The sequence below is a fragment of the Protopterus annectens genome, chromosome 2.part0, assembly GCF_019279795.1.
Source record: "Protopterus annectens isolate FY-2018-M chromosome 2.part0, PAN1.0, whole genome shotgun sequence".
In the NCBI taxonomy this organism is placed as follows: Eukaryota; Metazoa; Chordata; order Ceratodontiformes; family Protopteridae; genus Protopterus; species Protopterus annectens.
The window spans coordinates 1456330320-1456348711 of record NC_056728.1 but is presented as its reverse complement, the minus strand read 5'-3'; the positions used below and the strand labels follow the sequence as shown (position 1 = coordinate 1456348711).

The 18392-nt window shown below is 36.0% G+C and overlaps 1 protein-coding gene across 1 annotated transcript in view; it reads right to left on the bottom strand.

The window, feature by feature from the left end:
• NDST4 (N-deacetylase and N-sulfotransferase 4) overlaps positions 1-18392 on the bottom strand; it is a 2939889-nt gene that overhangs the window by 2235913 nt on the left and 685584 nt on the right. The window lies entirely within an intron of this gene.

The window sequence follows — 18392 nt, the reverse complement described above, 5'->3', positions numbered from 1 at the left end:
AGTGAAAAGTCCACTAGAGCAACCACTTTCTTATGGTGTACTGAAAGAGTACCAGTTGAGATGCCTTTATCAGAAGGCCAGTGGCTGGAAAAAAGAAGTTATAGAATTAAAATCTGGCCAGAATCTTTTTTGGTATGGATTATGACTTACATTGCCTAAGATGTATGATAAAATATGTTAATATATATTTTTTTCCAAGTAATTTGGCTAGTGGGAGGAGTTTATCAATAGGTCGAGAGTACTCCGGTGCTGTAGGATTAGTTATTTTAGGGAGAGGGATAATGAGGCTCATGATCCATTCAGTTGAAATTAGGTCATATTAGAGAGGTAGACTGTAGATGTAGGTGTAATGGCACCCAGTATATGTAGATGCTTCTTTTACGAAATAGGGGTGACGTTAGTTGGTGTTCAGTTTTTGGTAGGAAGACTGCAAATAGCCAACAATCTTGGAGACTCCATAAGGATATTCTGAGAGATAAGGGTAGGTCACCATCATTTCTTTAGTATGTGAAAACTAAGCTGGGCATTTCTTCACTTTAGTTTTAGTGTTAGATACCGATATTTACTTTTCTCAGACTACTTGACTGGAAATTATTCATTTAAGATAATTGTCAGGCTTGTTTTATTTCAACACAGCTGTAGATTTTTGTATACAAATGCTACTGCAAGTCAACCAAAATCTCCAGTTAATTCATAAACACACACATAATTAAATCTGGTAATAATATAATTTAATTTGAGATGTTTCTGCACCACTAAGCTTTACTACGGGAAGAACTTCACCATCTTATCACATACAAAATAACAATTGATGTGTTTATTTTATCACAGATATACTAAAGGTGTGACATTACAATTTCAGAATGGCATGCCATTAGCATTCCTTTAATTATTCCTGTGTTAAGCGCTTCAGTAATTTAATAGAGAAATACCAGTGAAGATTTAGAAATTTCAGATCATTCATTTTGGTTATTTCATTATTCTCAGTTAACTGGTACAATATTTCGTTCTATACTTTGGCTAACTGGTGGATCAGTTATTTTCATTTTTTCTTCTATTACAGATTAAAACATCATTAAAACAATTCTGATAAAAATTAATTTAAGAAGCAAAATGTGGATGTTATACTTTTTAGGGCAAACTGAAGTGGCATACTACAGTCCTTTATGCGTTAAATCACACAGACAATGTGCAGTCATAGCCTGCCTTAGGCATAGGCCAACTAGGTGGCCGCCTAGGGCACCTCTCTAGCAGGGACACTTTTCCAGTAATCTGGATGGTGTAAATAGACCAGGATGGGGGCACAAGATGGTGTGGGGGGGTTGCTGTGGAGCCCCTTAGCCTAGGGCACCGCTTGACCTAAGGCCAACCCTGTGTGCAGTACCAAATATCATGACTTGGTCTTTCAATCCTACCTTGAGTATATAACAATCAATTTATATTTTATATTTAACTAGAAATATATTGTTTTTTGCAGTGTCCCTAAACTATATAAGAAGACTTTTTTCTGGTTATACAATGTCAAAACCTGCTAGGTCTGATGACAAACTGAAGTTGGGCTGGGATGTTCTGCTGGAATGTGAGCTGTGCAAGGAAAAGAAATGGGGAGTTAACACATTTTTTTATTCCTTAACTAAGTCAGTGGATTTATCAGTTCTGTTTTCTTAAATCTTGCAAGGACCAAGCAGGTCAGTTTTATTGCCTCTTCACATTAGCATTTGTTTTCAGCTAAAATGTTGCATCAGACCAATTAGAGCAGTGAGTACCTAACAACAAGGTTAAGCTTCAGCTGTTTCAGAAAACTCAGCAAAAGAGTTTTGTTTAATTAACTTCTAAAATCACTTTAAAGCAAACAAATATATATAAAAGAGTATCCATATTTTTGGAGTTGAAAGATTCTCCTTTAAATGCTTTCTCAATGACATCTATGCATTTATAGGTGAAGCTGAAAATCTGAGATATTTTAGTTCAGTTAATTGCTTCATGGAACCAAACCAAGGGAGGTCGACATACCGTCTGGTGATTATGCATAAATTTTACTTCAGGCATGTGCACTAGAAGTTTCTAATTTGGCCACCTGGGATATAAATGACAGAAGGATGCAGTGATACTGTCTCTATACTCTCTTTAGCATCAACGTGTGGGAGTTATGCATTTACCTGTCTGGTCCTAAAGGAGCTTTAAGTCCAGATGTTTTAAGGGATGGGTACACTGGGACCTGAAATCTGATGCTATCATACCAGAAAGGGAAAGCAAAGCTAGAGTGTTCCTGTTATCTTCCCACATGTGAAATGGTGAGTGTTAATGTTGTTGATATAACATTATCACATGTAGCCATTTCTTTGCTGTTGCTATTATGTATGCCCAAAGAAGCAAGAGTGGTAAGAATAAAAAAGTGTCAGTCTGCAGGTGTAGGGCTTGAGAGGCTCCAACTGCCATTTCACAAGGTATAGAGGTTCTGTTCCAACACTGTATGGAAGTCGAAAGGATACAGAATACCAGAGAGAAACATAGCTGTTGTCAAGCTGGTGAACAGTTCTAGAGGTGTATATACACTATATATATATATATATATATATATATATATATATCTGTGTGTATATCAGATTTTATAGTCACAGTAACACACACACACACACACACACACACACACACACACACACACACACACACACACACACACACACACACACACACACAAATATGCGTGCAAAATACTATTTTGTAAACATTACAGGCATTGGCAGTTGTGAAATGCCAGTATAAAATACCAGGCGTTAAAAGAATATATAAAATGAATCATACTGGTAACTGCTTATAAAACAAGTTTTAAAACTCTCTGTGTAGTTCAAATCATATGTTATACTGAGTATTAAAAACCTCCTAAAACTAGAAGGAGATTTATACGGTCTATTATTCTACCTGCTTTGGGATTCAAAAAAAATTTTACACTTGGGATAACATGCTTCCCAAAGCAATAACACTACACTTGATTCTAAGTAAAGAGCTCTAGTAATACTCAAGTCACATAGGCTAAGAGGATTCTGGACGCTCTGTGCCCTATCCCAGTATGTGAATCAAGTTCACAACACCGATGAACATTCTAAGTAACAACATGGCCAATTTAAATGAAAGGGCTTTCCTGGAGTAATTGGCTTTCCACCTGTATTTTGCTATTGATACTGCAGGTAATACATGATGAAAGACATGTAGTCAGGAGTAACATCACCAGCATGCAAGTATAGTTGTGGTGATAGCCTAATTTAAGTACTGTTTGTGTACTAGAACTGGTACCGCAGGGATTATATGACGGATACTGTTCTGTTACAAGTGGAGCTGTGGATACATATGGCTTCAGAAAATCTCAGTAGTTAAGCAGCAGGCATGATGGCCAGCAGAAAAAATAAGATTTACTTGTATAGAAATTTAATGAATCTCATCACCTCTTCCTGGTGTAGTGTACAGTCCATGGATGTGTGGCGTTGGCATAACTTTGAGAAGTCTGTGAAACAATTCACCCTGTATGATATGATAATGGGAGAAAAGCTGGGATTTAAAATGAAACTAATGTTTATGAATGGCAGAGACCCTCCACAATGCTATTTGATCTGTTTTAGAATTTGGCCCCATCGATTCAAAGATGGCTGCCGTTCTGTAAGCACTGCTGAACTGCAGCTCTCTACTTAACCTGAGGAAATCTAAACCCTGAGTGGATAATATAAAACTTTTAACATCAAATCTTCGATAAAATAACTTCAACTACACTTAACTAACCATTGCTAAGAAGAAAAAACAGAAAAAAGGAATATATTTCACTGGATTACAATAGATTAGCTGGCTCTGCAGAGAGAAGTAAACAAAGGAACCGTGTGCTTTCTATACTGCAAGTCTTTGTGTTCAAATAAGATGTCAAAAGAGGAAAAAAACATGGATACAACCACTACTAAAACAAAACTTTCGGAATTACAGTCACCTGAAAAGGATGTGACTTCTAAAAGACAAAAAATTACTAAAATACAGGAACAACAGAAACCAGGGACCAAATCTAAATCTGAACAACCATTAAACATGGAAGATATCAGAAATGTTCTGCTACCCATACAAGAAGCTCTGAAAGAACTGACTTGTCAAATACAAACATTTGGGAACTCATGTACTCAGTTGCTGGAGAGAATGGACAAGACGGAAGTTCGAATTTCTGAAAATGAGTATAAATTAACTTTACTTGAAAAAAAAAACTAATCTACATGATGTGGATATACAGGCTATCCTAAACAAGCTTATGGACTTAGAAGCAAGATCCAGGAGAAACATTATTCTCAGAGGGATTCCAGAATCTATTCAGTATAATGAATTAATTCCATCCAGATTACAAATATTTGAAGTGCTTCTAAATGACTCTGATGGGGTGAAACAAATTATTATTGAAAGTGCGCACAGAGCTTTGAGAGAGTCACAAGCATCTAACTTTCCTTGACCTGTATATGTTAAAATGCTTAACTATCAAGATGTAAACAGAATACTTACTACTGTAAAACAAACTGGAGGCTATATCATGTGGAAAAATAATAAAATATCCCTGTCACAGGAATTACCCATGCAGGTAAGACAAGCTAGACAGTCTTTGTCTCCATACTGTAAATTTCTTATTGACAAACAAATTAAGTTTCAAATGAAATACCCACATATGCTTATATTTGCAATGGATGGGACTAAACACGCTTTTCCACTAAAAATGAGGCAAGACATCTGTTTCTTAAAGTTTTCAAGGCTTTACCTGTATCAGAGACTTGAATTGAACTTTTGTTGAGACTGGCATGCTGCTGAGGTCGGATCCATTCTTTACTGTGCTCCCAGGACTGGATAATCCTTTGTTTGCATTTGTAAAGCTCTAGGCCAGTTCCAGAGTAATAAAACTGTTTGTTTTTGCTTATCTTGATTACCTGTGTTCGTTTCCCATCGTTTTATGGCTTCTATGAAGTGTTTACGATGAGGAGGAAGACAGGAAGTGCCTAAAATGCTGTTGTGGGTGCAGATTTCATTGTGACACTTCCGGGAGTCCGTCTGTAAAAATGGTCCCCTGTCGCAAATATTTCACAGGGTTTCCAGGCTTGGGAAACCAAAGGGAACTGTTTTAACATCTTTTTATTCATTTAACTTTAAAATAACACTGTTGTATGGTAAAGTAAGCACATAGGAATATTTTATTTGTTTCTTTTATACATGTTTATGTAGAATTTTGTGGTTATATTATTTAGAGAGGGTGCAGGGATTTAGTAATGTTTGTATAAATATGCTGCTCATTATAGTTCATAATGTACTGTGTTAAGGTGATAATGCATATTATATTAGTTAGTTAGTAGTTTGCTTTAGTATAAAACTATGATAGTGTGGGTTTATAACCAGGGATACCTGTATTTAGCTGTATATTTATTTTAACATAGGGTTGTATTTTAGTATGTTTTTTTTTTTTTTTTTTTTTGTCTCTATGCATGTGGTTTATCTATAGATAGCTAATCCAAATACTAAGACTTCCTTTTTTCAATTTATTTTTATATGTACTGTAATATTGTATTTTAATTTGATTTGTTTAAATATACTTGACTGGGGAGATGTAGCTCAACGCAGTGCTTGTTAGGGAATGTTTAGTTTAGGCTTTGTCGTAGTTAAGTTAGATTATATAGGTCTCAACTATGGAACATGTTTGAAATTTTATAATGTGATGTTTTCCTATTTGTTTCTTTTCTTAAACCTTCTGTTATTCTATATTACACAAGACCTATATATGTCCTGGTCCAGGGTTAGAGTGGGTAAGCACTGGTTTAGGACGGCATATATGGATTGCTTCCAGATCATGTATGCTTTTGAATATACTTTATTTTTCTTTAATCTTTTCTCTCCAAAACCTTTATTGTACAGTCAACCTTGGAAATGTGGGAATTAGATTCATGGAATGGTAAAGGGTTCCAGAACTTAAAGAAGAGGAAATTATTGCTACATGTATTGTTGCAGGCTAAGGCGTGGTTTATTTTACTGCAAGAAATGCATTTAATGAATGATCAATGGGTTGATATAAAAAAAAAGAAGTGGATCAGAGAAGTAATAGCATCGGAAGGTAAGTCAAATAGTGCTGGGGTAGCTATAATTATTAAAGATCAATATAAGGACAAAATTTTAGATTCTAATACAGATAAAGATGGGCGATGGTACTATGTTATTCTGGCATCTACCTTATTTGATAAACCTATTTTACTTTTAAACATTTATGCACCTTGTAATGATCAACAAATATTCATAACATCACTGTATTCAATTTTAACACAATTTGATAGATACTATGTAATTGTTGGAGGTGATTGGAATGCTTACCAAAATCCAAAGTTGGATAGATCTTGTCCACACAAAGCATTTAATAAGCATGCTGTATTAGCACTGAATGATATTAAAGAAGATTTTCAACTATATGACCCTTTTCACTATTTAAATAATGTTAATAGTACAAATAATTTTACATTTTATTCCCCATGTCATAAAATGTGGTCCAGAATAGATTTCTTCCTGATTTCAAGAACATTGATTAATTTAGAACCTATAGTTGTTATACATGCATGGTATTTATCAGATCATTCGAAAATTTAGCTGAGTTTTGCTAAGGAGATAAAAGATACCTTGCGGCAAGGAGGCTATAATTGGTCTCTTAACCCAAATCTGCTGAATAAGGAAGAAATAATACAGGAAATTACAAAGTACCTTAAAGACTTACTGGTTAGTCTAAAGAAACAACAATATGCCCTAGATATTGAATGGGCAACAGTTAAAACACAAATAAGAGGGATCCTTTTGCAAAAAGCCTCTTATTATAAAAAAATACTAAATAAAGATATTCAAAACGTGGAAACGAAAATTAAATTATTGGATCAACAACTGATTCAGAATTTTAATGAACAAACAGAGAAAGAACTATTTAAATGTCAGAAGGATCTCTTCTTAATACAAAATAGTAGATTAACATTCCAAGAATATAAGATGTTAGCGAGGTATGCTAATCACGTTCAAACACCATCGAGAGCGTTGGCTAGGATCATTAATCAATCAAAAACAACACTACAAATTTCGGAAATACAATTTAATAATAAAATATATTCTAAAACAGAGGATATTATTAATATTTTTTAGAAAATATATACAAAAAATTTATGATGGGCAAAAGGATATGTCCTTGCATAGAATCTATGAACAATTTTCAATTTTTACAAACACTTAAGTTTCCAAAAATAGGAGAGGATATTCAAAATGATTTAGTTAAACCAATATCTGAAGAAGACATAGTATATACAATTCAACATATGACATCACACAAATCACCAGGTCCTGATGGGATGACAGTGGAGTTTTATAAAAGGTTTGCGGATATTTTCGGTAAGATACTTTCAGTTATATTTAACTACATAATTAGGAATACTATTAATGATCCTCATCTTAATGCTTCAAAGACTATTTTTATACATAAAGCCAATTCAGATACTCAGAACCCCGATAATTATAGACTGATATCATTAATGAATGTAGACATGAAAATTCTAACCTCTATTATAGCATCTAGACTGAAGAAAATCATGACTCATATAATATCCAAAGAACAGACTGGATTTATGGCAGGTAGACAAACCAGTGATAATACTCTTACATTACATACTATGATAACGCATGCTAAACAAAATAATCTTAATGTCTATGCCCTTATAATTGATGCACAGAAGGCCTTTGACAGGGTTGATACAAATTTTTTTTTGCTCTTTTACCTTATTTTAATATATCCCATGAATTTGTTCAAATGTGGCAAATATTATATAGTAATTTTTATACTACACTGTATATTAATAGAAGCCTCTCCAAAAGAATACAGATTAAGACTGGAACACGCCAGGGCTGCCCTTTGTCCCCTTTACTATTTAACCTTTATCTTGAACCTCTGTTCTTATATATTAAGCAGAACGTCTATCATAATGTCCCAATAATTTATGGAACTAAAATTTTAATGGCAGCTTTTGCGGATGATCTTAATATTTATTCTACAGGGTGTTCTACAGGGCACGCTCAACTGTATGCAGACCTTTTACTGAATGTTGCGGAAACACCGGAACAGTGTCGGCATCGTTTGTCCCTGTAAACGCTAACTAAACACGCACTGTCGATGCTGGGGGACTGTCTAAACTCATGAGCGAGTTACAGACAGGTCGCTCAATGTTATAATCTGCAAGGCTTTTTTCTTCTGTGTTTGTCTTTGTGGAATTGTTTGAAATACTAGTGCAAACTACAGGAAGTCCTTTGCATTTTTAAATTGATCAATGGGACTGTTAGATATAAGGCTATTTCTTCTGTGTTTCATCTTTGTGGGATTGTTTTAAATACTAGTGCGAACTACATGATGTCCTTCACATTTTTAAATTGATTAATTGGGACTGTTAAAATACTAGTGTGCATTACAGGCACGTCCTTGCTACTACTACTGCCAGATTTAGAGGTGCTTTGATACTGCATTAACATTGTGAAGCTATCTAATATTGTTTTGTTTAAAAACAAATAAAAAGGAAAAAGCCCTAGAATGTTATGATCGAGGAGTATGCTATATAATATTTGAGAACTGTCTAACCATAGTAACCTTCTCGCATTAGGGGAAATCAGATATACCTTTCTACGGATGTGTTTAAGACTTGGGTGCTTTAAGATATAATACGTTGTTCTAGCTAGTAACAAGCGTACAACAAGCGGGTTGCTTACTATACTGTGACAACGCTGTGGAGTGTGCTGGCTACTATATTGTGCAAACGCTGACCATACACGTGCTTTTATCTAAATCTCCTCCCTCCCTTAGCACTAAAGCGGATGCCATCTTCTGCCTTTATAAAGGTTACACTACAAACCATATGTGGTAGCACATTAATTCGAAAGGTTTGGGTGCTCTTACTTATTTATCATCTACTATAACGCACTCTCCCAATTGATTATTTAGTGTATGAGCACCGTAGAGTGTTCTGGTCATATGTTCGCTATAAACACCAACTCACACATGCGTATCACTAAGCAAAAGCACGGAAACGCTCAAGTAGTGGCTGTTCCAGCATACTGTCTTAGTAATATTACCTGCCTTTCTTTTTGAAGTCGTAGTGTAACGCAATACTACCTAGCCTATATAGCAGGGCCTATTTAACTTCGTTTATGCAATTTATCTACCTTGCCAATATATCTTAGCTATACATACAATTTCATGCATTTGCCAGCGTAATTTAGATACATACTCTAATTTCATACATTATACTGTATCAGGTATACTTAGATGCATTGTTGATTGTGATGTCTCTTAGATATTTGTATAAAAGCTATAGAAATAATTGTGTAACCACTCTAAATTGCATTTTTTCCTGATACTAACTACTTGCTTAATTGTTAAACTCTCTACTCTCATGTTGCTCTCTACATCCTTGGAACCATACAACAGTTGTTAACTATTGTGTCTCCCTATTACTAAATCTCCATTTCTCTCCCTCCTTCTCTCCTGTCTCCAGCTTTTAGGCCCTGTTCTTCCCACTGTGGATACACCTGTGTGGACGCCCAGACCTACATTACAATTAATCCTAGCTCATCCAATCCACCAAGCAATACTACAAACTCTGCTGCTCATCCCTCTATTGGACTTGAACCAAGCCTCCCCTTGAAGGAACCAAGGAAGTATGTGCATCATTTGCTAAACCTACTGTACTATAGCTATTTAGCCCTGCTAGGTGTTGTGAATGCTTCCCTGCCAAGAAGCCAGCAGTCAACCCTTCCTCTACTTTCTGTACAGCCACCCTTCCTCCTCTCCTAGCTCCCTTAATCTACACTGTCCTCTTCCTCCTCTCCTTATTCATTCTACCCCTTAGATAGCCTCTGTGGAGCACAGTTGCATCTCAGTATCTGGCCACTAGATGGCGTCCTCTCCCTACTAATCTACTTCCACCCCAATAACTGCCTTGTATTCTGTTTAATCTTTACCTTCTTCCCCTTAAATCACCAAAGCCCTATTCTTACTTTCCTCTCTTAATCCACTATAGCCCACTCTATCCAACTACACCCCTGTCCCCTGTACTTACCTGTTGCATTCCTCACTCCACTGATAGGTTCTTGATCTTCCCTTGCCTTCCTTGGCTGAACCCGCTCCGTTCGCCCTACGGGCTCACTCCGCTCCCCTACCCTGCCCCCAAATTCCACCCGCCCCAGCACCTCTACCTTTATCCTGTACAAACCACACCCACCACCCAAATTATCCAATCAACTCTCTCTTCCTGGAACCACCCACTCCCTTACCCCACCCACACTTACCTCCAATTACTTCCCTTACTCCACCCACTCTCACCTCTAAATCACTTCACTAACAAACACACCAAAACCACCACCGCAAACAATATGCTATTCCCCACTACTTTCTTCAAATTTATAATCCTTGCCTGCTCCAAAACAAATATCATCACTCTTGCATCTTCAAACAGCTTAGTACCTACATAACAACTTCTAACAACCTCATTACATTATGCTTGAAAAACCTATATACATCTCCCTTCTACTACTATCACTCCTACTGAGTTCCTATAACTTCCACCTTACCCAACCCAATAGTATCTATTATTCCCAATCCTTCCACACAACTAACCATCTGAACATACCTCTCCAACACTCACACACCCCAATTACGCCACACCTATATCCTATAAATACCCATCTACTTTTTCAATAAAAACTTCTTACCTCACATAGATATTTCACTCCCATAATTACTAGAAGGTCTTCCAGTATCATAATCGAGTCCAATGTATACTCTAAACTCTTAAGTTACCTCCCTAACTTCACCCTATACACAATTACCAGTCTACAATCAGGAGATATCCATCCTAACCCAGGTCCCCCCTCCTCAAAAACTACTAACAAGTCCATATTATTTACTGCTTTAAACTCCCAAAGCATAGTCAACAAAATTCCAAACCTGCATGCCTGGCTCACACACAACAAACCTGACATCCTATCCATCTCTGAAACATGGTTAAAACCCCACATAAAAGACTCTGAAATAATCCCATCCAACTTTTCTATTATTAGAAAAGACAGATCTCATAAAAAAGTGGGTGGTATAGCTCTTCTGTACTCATCCTCACTATCAGTTACTCCCTATAATAAACCTACTCCCCACTTTAACAATGCTGAATTACTAATAACACTACTACAAATCAACAAGCTCAAGCACATATGTATAGCCTCCATCTACATCCCTCCTGGTGATAATATCTCTACACTCGAAGACATCCTCTTCTGGCTCTCCACTAACATCAGCAACGAAACTATAATCCTAGGAGACATGAATATAAATTGGGCCTCCATTCAGTCTCCCTCTAACCCACTCAACATTAACCTCTATAAATTCTCTCAGCTCATCAATTCTACAACCCGCCCCTTAAAAAAACCTGCCCAATGGCAGTATCCTTGACTGGATCCTAGTCTCTCACCCCCACTACTTCTCTAACAGTGGTACTCTTCCTGATCCTCTTAGCGATCACTTACCCACATTTACACACCGTCTCCCTTCACCCCTTCATCATACCCATAACTTCAATACTACTCATAACCTAAAAAACTTTAACCCTTCAGCTTTCATTAACTCTCTAAAGGCAATAAATTGGAATACTCTAAAATCACTTCCTCTAGATAATGCAGTCACCCATTTCAACACTACCTTCTTAAACATCTTAAACCATCATGCTCCCCTAAGAACAAAAAGAATATAAACCAAAACTGCCCCATGGCTTACAAAAAATACACTTGTTACAATGCGGCAAAGAGACAAACTCTGGACCCATTACCATAAAAATAACCCCCCCCTCATCTACAATGAATACAAAACACTTCGAAATAAGGTAAAAAAACTCATCACCACTGACAGACAAAACTACTTCTCCTTACTCCAAAACAACTATAAAACAAACCCTCAAAAATTCTGGAAAAGTATCTCCACTCTCCTTAATCCCAGTAAACCAGACACCCCCACTCCCGATCCAAACGCTCTCGACATAGACCTGGCTACTCAATTTAACTCCTTCTTCATTGATTCTATTTCCAAACTAACCTCATCTTTCTCCAACATCTCCACTCCCTCTAAACCACCCCCACTCTCATCTTCTTACCTTCCACCCTCAAACACTAGTTCACTACCCATCCCATCTTCCAATTCTACAACCTTCATCACCCACTCCACTCTCCCTCCCTCCTCATCTCTCCCACCTCCAAATATCCCCTCCCCCACTCTCCACACTTCTCACTAAAACCCATACCCACTTCTACCATAAAAAAACTCCTTCTAAAACTGAAGTCTGGTTCAAATGCTCCCGATAACATTCCTTCACAATTCCTCAACATAGCTGCTGAAGCCATTGACTACCCCATTAGTATTTTAATCAACCGCTCTATCCAAGAAAGCACAGTTCCCCATATCTGGAAAAAGGCCTATATCATACCTTTACATAAAGGAGTTAACAATAACAATGTCTCTAACTTTTGTCCCATCGCTATCCTGTCTCCCATCTCCAAACTCCTTGAAAAGTGTATCCAACTACAACTCCTACTATACCTCATTGATAACAACTTACTAACTCCCACACAACATGGCTTCAGACCAGGCCACAGCACTATGACAGCCCTCCTCTCCTTCCTGGAAACAGTCAATAAAGCCCGAGACTCTGGTTATATTGTTTCTACCCTTCTACTAGATCTTTCCAAGGCCTTTGACACCATCTCCCATAACCTTCTTCTAGCTAAACTCTCTAAGCTTAACCTATCTCTTTCCTCTCTGAACTGGTTCTCCAGTTACTTATCCAACAGACATCAAGCATTAAAATGGAAAAAGGCCACCTCCTCATTCTTTAATACCCCAACTGGGGTTCCACAAGGTTCAATATTAGGCCCCCTCCTCTTCAACATCTTTATTAATGATTTCCACAACTCCATTCCATTCTCAAACATCATTCAATATGCAGACGACTCAACTATTATTTGCTCTGCCACTTCAGCCCCTTTACTTCTAAAGCTAACTCAAGACACTTTTTCAACCACTGAACAATGGATGAAAAATAATCACTTAGCACTCAGTGCTTCTAAAACCAAATTAATGGTATTCACTCCCTCAAAAGCCACCCCTCTCAACACAAACACCTTCTGTATTTCTAGTCAAAACAACACAACTCTGGAACTAGTATCAGAGACCAAGCTACTTGGTGTCCAAATTGACAATCAGCTCAAATTTAATTCCCACATACAACTAAACATCAAGAAAACCCATCAGAAATTAGGTATGCTCTACCGCCAATACCATTATCTTACACCCTCCACTAAACTCACCCTCTCTACATCCTTTCTCATCCCCTCCCTTCTCTATGGATCTCCACTCCTAACTAATTTACAATCATCTCTGAAAAATCAACTCTCATGTTGTTATAACAAAATCGCCAAGTTCGCCACTAGCCAGAGGTCCTCTACTCACCATTGTTCCTCTCTTCACAAATTAAATTGGCTAGAACTACCCAACCACCTTATCTATTCCCACTCACTCTAGTCCACAAGCTTATTTTCAACCCCTCAATCTGTCCCTCCCTCTCCTCTGCCTTTAAAATGTATCTACCCAACAGAGTACTAAGGTCTAACAACCAAAATCTTCTTAAAATACACAAACCAGCTCGTCCACCAGGCAAATACCTTCTATCTTTTAGTCTGGCACGACTCTGGAACTCCCTACCATCACCCATTCGTGTTACCCCTATTAATTCTACCTTCAAAAAAACTCTTCATTCATACCTAGCCTCCCAGTGGGAATGCTCTAGCTGCCACCCTACATAACTTGCACTGCTAACCTTCTTTCTCTCATAACTATATAGTTTACACTTTAAACTTCCATTCTCCCCCTTTTGTCAATAAATAAATACAACTTTGTTGATCTATCCCCATCAACCGGTCTGCTAATGTAGCCCATCACTAGTACAAAGCACACCCAATCCCACAGGTAATCCCCTTACTTAGACTGAACACTGTTCATACTTCAGTATTGGGTCCCCTGTATATAGTTTGCACTAATCTTATTTTCTGTTTTTTGGACTTCAAACCACCACAGGACTGCCCAAATCATGTCCTTGGAACCTTGTCATAAGATTTCTTCAAATATAAGAACAGTCACTTGGACTCTTCTCATCTCTAGATTCCCCTTAACTATCTGTCTAACTGCAAACATTGGGTAAGTTGTGATACATCCTGATCTGAATCCCAACTGCTCATCTCCCATCCTACTTCTACCTACTCTGTGTACTCATTTGTCAGACATATGAAAGTTGTTGCACTGCGTCCATGAACATCAACATACTAACCATACATGGTTTTGGCAGGAATCAATCCATGCATAAACTACTCTAGATTTACAATGATGACACTGTTTATCGCAGAAATTGCCTCTGTTAAATGAAATATTTTGTCTATAATTAGTATAACCAAAACTTTCATTGTCATTTTTGCTTTAGAAACTGTATGTTAAATGCAATGTTTCTACTAGTACTTTTGTACATACTGTAACAAGAGCTTTGATTGTAATTTTGTTTGTAATTACTGTTTTGTTTGTAATCATTGTTTTGTTTTTGGAGCTTTTCTCCCCAGGACCCCATTGAAAATAGGTTCTTCTAGGCCCAATGGACTATCCTGGTAAACCAACTGCAAATAAATAAATAAATAAATATTGTGCATCTCCAATATCTGGCACTGATAAATTATTGAAGGCTGTTAATGATTTTTCAGAAGTCTCTAACTACAAAATTTACTTGGAAAAAAACAATATTTTTCCTTTAAAGACACCTAAACCTTTTTCGTTATTGCCTTTGGTTGTGCAGGTAACATTTAAAGAAAAAATTAAATACTTAGGTATTGAGTTTTCTACAGATAATAAAGACTTCTACAATAATAACACTAAAACAATTTGGGACCAAATAATTTCTGATTTTGGGAGGTGGAAAAATTTACGACTATCAGTACTAGCAAAAGTTTCAATTGTTAAAATGAATGTGTTACTACGATTACTTTATATTTTTAGGTCAGCCCAATTAATACTTTCGAAGACATTTTTTAAAAAAATTCATAAAGAATTGGCTAAATTTATTTGGGAACCAAAAAAAAACAGGATATCTTATGATAAATTAATGACCCCAAAAAATAAAGGAGGACTGGAGTTGCCTAATTTCGAATTGTACTACCTAATCGTGAACTCTAATAGAATTCTAAGAATTGCCAACTATGATACAACTAGTACAAAGTGGACACCAACTTGGGTGATTTTGAATTATAAATATATTTTAAAGTTAAACATTAATCCTAAAGCAATACCCTTTTTAGGTAAAGATACTTTGAAAATTTATGGGATTATTGAACACATTAAAACAAACATATTATCTATACAAGATTTATTTCAATCTTTGGATCTGATTCAGTATATGATGGTTTTTCAACCCTTTCATAGGAATCCCAATTTAAAATTGAACAATCAATTAACTGATCTTAAAAAGTTTCCACTAATAGTTAATTTAACCTTGATTGATATATACAAATATCTGGACCGGTCGGCCAATCAAATAAGACAAGAATTTAACTTACCTAAACATTATCTTGTTATTTTGAGACAAATTAGAGAACTTGCTATGAGCTACTTTATAAATTTTAAACCTGAAGATGAAAATGTTAATAAATGCTTTGAGTTGTGGCAAGCCCTCCAACAGGATATTAAATATATAACAACAACAAATAAATTAATTAAAGAATTTAAATTTCATGATAAAATTCTGTTATCCAACTATTGGGAAGAAAAAATTTTAGTGACAGACAAAAGTAATATGTTAAAAGCAATTGACCTGACTATCAAATGTACTTCTCTTCAAAAATTGATGTATACCCAGTTGATGATATGGAATAATGCATATTATACATGCCTTACCCTGCATAAATTTAATTCTAAAAACTCTCCAACTTGTCCATACTGTAAAAATCAACCGGCTGATCTTCTTCATATGTTCTGGAACTGTAAATGCATATATAAGCTTTGGAATTCCCTTAAGATTCAACTTCAGAAGATGGGTTACCAAAGTACAACGTTGTCATGGAAATTTACGATTCTACATATTCCCCCGAAAGAACTCCCTAGATCACAAAGTACTATATATATTAACGTTTTTCTGTTAATGAAGCTTTATATAGCCACTAATTGGTTAGACCCATCTAAAACATCTTGGGAAAACTTTAGAGTTTTGGCAACAAGGCATATATTAGCTCATAAACTACTTTTAAGTCCGCATAATAAAAACATTAATAACCCAAAAATTTGGGAACAGATATTTAATATTATATTAGCATAATACTTTTAACTTGAAGGTATTCACATTTATTTATTTGCTTGGAGAGAATTTTGTTTTTAAACTGTATATTACTGAAAATGTTATTAATTACTTTTTGTTTTTCCTCTATTCTTAATGTTTTACATGGAAGCATTCTTGTAAATATTGTATATTTGTTTGGTGTGATGGTTAGTGATATTAGTTAGTAGTCATTTGTTTTGTATTTTTTCTTTAAAATTTTGTGTTTCTTTTTACTTGTGTATGAAAATAATATAACAATAAAGATTTATTATGGAAAAAAAAAAAAAGAATTTGGCCCCATAATGAATCAAGCTGCTATCATGCTCTGTAAAAGGTCATAATGTACTTTACAGGTGAGCAATTATTTAAAAATAGTGCCATTTACTTTTAAGTATTATTTATATTATAGTCATGTTGTTTATATAAGTAGTTAAATTGGAAACATTAATTATGACGTACAGTTTTAGCTGCAAAAGCTTCTTTATCAGCGATTAAAAACTATTTATTTTTCTACATATGAAAATAATTATTCTGGTTAGTCTGGCAGTTTAAAAATACTTCTGTCTTCCTTGTATATGTGTGTGTTTCTGTGTCTGTGTTTGTGTTTATATGAAATAGTGCATAAAGTGTTTGTTCTTTGTTGTAGTGTGATATTGTTATATCTCTCAGGCTTCATTGTTATGTTCTTCAAACATAACCATATTGTTCCAGCCTTGTTGTTCACTTTTCCCTATACTTTTATTTATTGTGCAAAATCATAATGGTTACTGTGAGTGGATATCATGAATCTAATATACTTCTGTGTGACTGCTGAGAAAGAGAGACTGAGTAGAAAGAATGAGCTTCTGAAATACTGAGAGAGAGAGAGAGAGAGAGAGACAGAGAAGGATATTCTTGAGCACCTGACCAGTATGAGTGATGTCTGTCACTTAAAGATGCCCAGATTCAGTGTAAGTACACATGTTTATATATAAACAGTCTGGGGTCTGTTTCAGTTTAACTCTGTTTTCTATTACTTTTTACTTCATTAGGTATGAAAAACTAAACGACTCCTACAATTTCTGTTCTGCAATCAGAATCAGAATCACATTTATTGGCCAAGTTTGCATGCATACAAAGAATTTGACTACAGTTTCAGTGACTCTTCTTCTTTCAGCTTTTCCCCAGTTATGGGGTCACCACAGTGGATCACCTGTCCACTCATGATTGGCAGTGGAGTTTTTACAGTGTTGAGTTGCCAACCCAACACCCAACCTTCCACAGAAGGCACACACACGCACTCACACACTTAGGGCCAATTTAGATAGTCCAATCCACCTACAGCCTGTCTTTGGGATGTGGGAGGAAACCGGAGCACCAGGAGGACACCCACACAACCACTGGGAGGACATGCAAACTTCACACAGACGGCACCTCAGCCGAGGATTGAACCGGAGAATCTCTTGCTGTGAGGTGCAATGCTAACTGCTGCACCACCTCCAAGCATGAATTACATAAATTACTTACATACAACTATTAAGAGCAAGACAAACAACATACCTGCAACTATTAAGAACAAGACAAAAAAGTAAATATATACATATACATACAAGGTGCAAAGTGCAACTCAGTGCAAGAAATACTGAAATAAATTCTGAAAGAAACAAGTATTAAAAATATGTAAACAATACTGCAGAATCCTCGAAGGCTTGGGAAAAAGAATACCATAACCTAATAATCTTAGTTAACCATTTATGATCTTGATGGCCTGCGGGGAAAAAAACTGTTCTTATATCTGCTTGTTTTGGTGCATACTAGTCTATAACGCCTGGCTGATGGTAATAGTTTAAATAGATGGTGGTCTGGATGTGAAGGGTTGGTGATGATTTTCTCTGCCCTTTTCATGACTTGGGAATAGTACAGATCCTGCAAAGAGGGCAAACTAACACCAAT